Source organism: Choristoneura fumiferana, chromosome Z (genome assembly GCF_025370935.1).
Source record: "Choristoneura fumiferana chromosome Z, NRCan_CFum_1, whole genome shotgun sequence".
NCBI lineage: Eukaryota > Metazoa > Arthropoda > Insecta > Lepidoptera > Tortricidae > Choristoneura > Choristoneura fumiferana.
The window spans coordinates 12,862,531-12,867,820 of NC_133472.1; positions in this window are offsets into that span (position 1 = coordinate 12,862,531).

A 5,290-nucleotide genomic window follows, 5' to 3' on the forward strand; every position below is an offset into this window, starting at 1 on the left:
AAATTAAATGGTTTAATGAATTAATTTTGAAAAAACAACAGTAAAACCTTTTTGTTTTTCCTTTTTGTACAATAAAGAGTATAAACAAACAAACAAACAACAGTATTTTCAGTAATAACAACCGACTCTAAACTATAGTGGGAATCTCACTTCACAACTACCAAAGTGAGTCTGCTGCAGATGTGGATTCAATTTTAATTTTACAAAAAGATAGCAATTAGAGTGATTTGTAACTTAGGTTCACGTGAATCTATGAAATAGTTTTTTAAAGAAATAGGTACCTATGCCCCTGCCATCGTTTATGTATTTGAAATAGTTGTGTATGTAGAAAAAAATATATGTGATTTTGCCATTAACGTCGACAAGAAACATAGGAAAGCTTAAAACTCTAACTTACAGACTGGCTAAAACCAAAATACGTATACGATTTTCTAGCAAAATTCCAAAATTATATTTTATTACCAGACAAACAAAATTCAAAATTAAAACATTAAAAATTGTTTATTGCATGTCATTCAAGAGTATCTTGCCGGATTCTTGTCAACTGAGGTTTTTGTGAACAGCTAGGTAGTAGATTTTTTACATTCATAAACATAAGCACATGATAGCCTCAATTGAATAAAGATATTGTAAATACTTTTAATTCAAGATTGTGCATTTTTCAATGAGTTTGAAAAAAAAATCGGTCAAGTGCGAATGTACCTAGCTAAATTTTCTGACGGTTATAAAATTTAAGATAAACCTTTCGGATACATTTCAAACGTAATTATAGTGACATTGTGTGTGAACTACTATCCCAGTAGTTGCCATCTTTAATTTTATTACATACTTAGCAATAGACGTGTCCACTCATTAGAACGTTTAATCTTAAATTTTTGGTCCCGATCTAATGACGCCAACGGGTCACCCAGTCTAGTTATGTGCGTAAGTGACATTTTTCAACCAGGGTACGAGGAAATGAGTCTGCTAGTGTATCGTTTTAATCCGATATTAAGTATACAACACAATTTGCCGTTCTACTTTCTCACAGTTATCTAAACTAGCCGCCATAAATGTCAACTGTAACATCGTGTATTGCTGATCACACGGTAAATCGCAGGCGGTAAGCCTCGGCGCAGCACAATAGTGCCAGCTCGCTTGGTATGAATAATGCACAGCCCTTACACACGCTTGGGTTGATGACTCCAGCTCACAATACACGGGAGGATCACTCTGTGAGCGTTGCAACCGCTGTTTACCCGTAATGATATGTAAGTATACTGACCAGAACAACGTGTAGAGATAAAAATCTTAAATGCCTTTATGAGAGACTATGCTAGTTGTTCAAATAGAAGGTTAGTGGGAAAACAATTGATTTGTGTACTCACAATAAATAATAGGTACTATGAACTGAAAAGGACATTCCCCCACTTCCGCTCATTTCGTAACATACAACTTTCTTAAAAAAAATAATATCTATTTGTTATGCTACGCTATACTTTGTAATAATGCTATAAATGATTTCAATTTCTATTATTTCTAAAAGTTCAGCACACAACAAAGCGAAAAGGTGACGAGAAGTAGATGGCTACAAATAACTCGTATCAGCCCTCGTGACCCATTCTACGAGATCGCACTTGTACTTAATTGTTTCTCTATAGGTGGAATGATTGTCATGTGGACGGTAAAACGACATCGCGTTCACCCACTAATAAGAACGTTAAGCAGGAAGGCCCAAAAAAGGGTAAACCATGACCACTACAAGTGCCTTATTTTTGAGTTAGGTACCAGAGTTTTTAACGTAACAGCATTCTATAGATGTTATGTTTGAATTTTTGTAGGCACGGTTCAAATTTGAGTCGCATTAAAACTCATGAATTACCTTCTAACTTAAATATAGCGGCTCTAAAACAAATCTCATTTTAAACCACCTATGAATAAGACATTTACCTCCGCTATCACGTAAAAATAGTAAATATTTTATATGCAACATGCGTCATCTAATTAGTTAATGCGTAGTATATTTATATATTAGTTATCATTAATTTTCAACAAGCTGTTGTAAGCCGTTGACTTGCCGTTGACTCCGTCTGTGAAGAAATTGTTAATCCCTACCCGTGGAACTGTGTAATTTTCAGGTATAAAAAGTATTTATGTTCTACTCAGGGTCTCAAACTATCTCCATACCAAATTTCATCTCAATAGGTTTAGTTTTTTGAGCGTGAAGAGGTAACAGACAGACAGAGTTATTTTCGCATATATAATACATATTAGTTTGCCTGTGGATATCGGGTTTCTAGTGTTTGATAATATTATTTTCGAAATTTTCTACAAACTTTAAAATGGTTTTAAGGGTAGGGATTCAAACAAAAGAAATTAGGTATGAAGTCAGTTTGTAGCTCTACACCCTTTAGCTTTTAATAGTTCACAGTATTGTTTAAAGTTGTCATCATTTTTTTCTAAAAAGGACAAAGACATGTTTTGCGGTTATTGTATGACTAATACTACGCTCCGTTTATTTTGTTTGCTTAGTGAATCATCTTAACTTTTACCTTTGGCCAGCCGGCGTGCTCGTGCTCAAGCCCACATATATAAAAATTAAGTAGGCAGACTTCCTTAGAAACAACATTTTTCTTTGGCTTGTATTTGAATACCTATCTATACTGACACAACTAGGTAAGCAAGATTGACAAAGGTGCAACTTGGTATTTGCATACAAAGCCTTTGACTTGATGGTAAAAAGTTATATCCTCAGTTATCTTCTGAATATCTCTGGCAATATTAGTTGGATTTTCCAAGCGAACGCACAGCTTTTACAGAAGAGTGGCGCCTGCGCTTCGTAAGCTCGACGCTACGGTATTTGTTTACAAACTTGAGTGTACATAATCAACTTGCATATCAGCATAATAATGTCGAGTTGCCACACATTTCAGAGCGAGCGCAAGGCTCAAATCAAACCTGTGCATTTTAACGGGAAAGCGACAATTTAGCGTTTAACATGTTTGAAATACTCTCATTTAACTTATTTCTCACTAAATTAACTTGAAGACAAGTATACCTACGTACTTACTTAGGTAATTCTCGTACCGTATTCCGTAATTTAAATTCTGCAAAGACTTCTCTGATACGGCGCAAAGGATGTTAATTACTCTAAAAATATCATCCGAACCGAAGATTTATAAATAGAAACTTCACTTATTCACAAAATGCGTTTCTGTTTATAAGTGTAAATTCTCCGCAAAAAACTCATTTCCTTTATTGTAACAAATGAAATTGTGGCTTTGGGTTATAACACTGAGTAATCAGTGAAATCCCATGAACAATAATAATTCGAGTAATTCGTTTACGAATTGGGCCGTTCGGCGAAGCGAAGAGGGCCGGCTGTGCATGTCAATGGCGTTTTTAACAAAGCACACGCAGAGATCCGATGCGATAACTGCACAATGGTCGGTCGACACACCGCGCTACTCCTGCAAGGTCTCGCGCATGTAGTAAGACCGCAAGTCAAGTTATGTAGATTAAGACATAAAACAAAACACGTCGAAGAATCCTTTTCTTAATCAAAAGGCTTATGCCTGTGAAGCTGAGCAGGTAACGGTAGATACACCTCAGGGTAGAGTTCACGCTTGACTGCGAAAACAAACTGTATGAGCATGAAGCTACCGCAAACCACAAATCTTGAAGCCCATGTACAGTCAGTGCCCTAACATAAGTAACCACTTTTCTATACAACTACTTAGTATGAAAAAGTGGATAAGTACATAAGTTAGGGAACCGACCGTACCTACATTTTAACAATTATCAACTTTATATCGTGAGTTTTTTCACTTTACCATGAACTCACACGAGTTGACGACATATTCAACGATGGTCTGAGTTTCCGTCGTACATAACACGGTATAAGTTAAAGCTAGAAACCCACTGACAGCGGAGGCGGAGCGGTGCGGCGCCTCCGCTATCAGTGGGTTTCATTCAAGCTTAATAGAAGGGAAGGCGGGTATAGTTACCGTAAGGTCGAGGTACTTTGGCCCTAAAGGGTAAATTTAGCCCTTGAGATTAACTCGGTCCTAGTTTAATTACTGCTTTCAGAATATGGCTCTGTGCCATGTGTTAGATGTTAATTGATCGATCATTTTTGTATGTCTTTATTTTACGTTTTATTTCAAGTTTTTATGTGGTTTTCATATGGGTCAAAGTAACCCTCCAATTGGTCAAAGTACCCCGCACTTACGGTACTAAAGGGTAATGGGGACCTATATTGGATTGTGAAGTTTAGGTGCAAAAACGAAAAAAAGTTTATGTTAACTATGCCCTTTTTTGTGCGAGGAGAGCGTGTGCAAATTTTCAAAAATGAAAAATATAGTCACATGGACTCAAGCGCATCAAACATTCATAAAGTATACGTCCTGCGTCTATCTAATAACCGAGAGGTATTAATCTGACGGGTGGGGGGTGGGGGTGGCCGTAAAAAGGGGTAGAAAAAAAACTATTCGAGCGTATCAGATATTCAGAGGGAATGTTAAGAGAACCTGAACCTGAAACATTTCCTAGTCAAATGACTAACGACTTAAGACGCCACCAAAAGCAAGACCGATTTTTTTAAATGACTACAAAAACGTGATCTTGAAATACTCGAGCGCGTCAGATTTTTATACAGCTGGGCTACTACGAAACTCGTAACTCGAAGTTCGTGTCGTGCTGTCCCTCTGACACTTACACTATTTAGTACGAGAGCGAGAGGGACCGCACAACACGAACTTCGAATTACGAGTTTCGTAGTAGCCCTGCAGATGGTTCAGCGAGGTTGAGCTAAATTAAAATCTGACAATTATATGAAGGGAATTCGTTGATCTGACCAGTTGAAAAAAATGTAGGTTGTTTCTTTTTTATTATTATTACTGAATGTAATAAAGATATATATAAATGTATAGAAATTTCTTAATACAAAAATATTTTAAAGAAAAAAATCTAAAAGAAAGTTTCTTCGTGTTCATCGTCACTGGATTCATTTTGGATTTGGTCAATTTTCTCGTCATCTCGTGATTCTGTTGATTGTAAATTTTGACATATTTGTAAGTTGTCCGACAAAGATTGAATATGTACCCATTTCATGGTTAGTGAATGTTTCTTGATTGAAAATAATATTTTTTGTCCTTGTGAGCGTGCCGCGCAGCACTGCCTAGGCGCGGTGAGCTTTTACCACGTCAATACCCATCATTTCGTCGCCAGTGTTAAATTTATAACTCGTATTGAAAATCGTTATTTATTCTCTGGCAGATGACACAAACATCAAAACGTAACCGAGGAAACA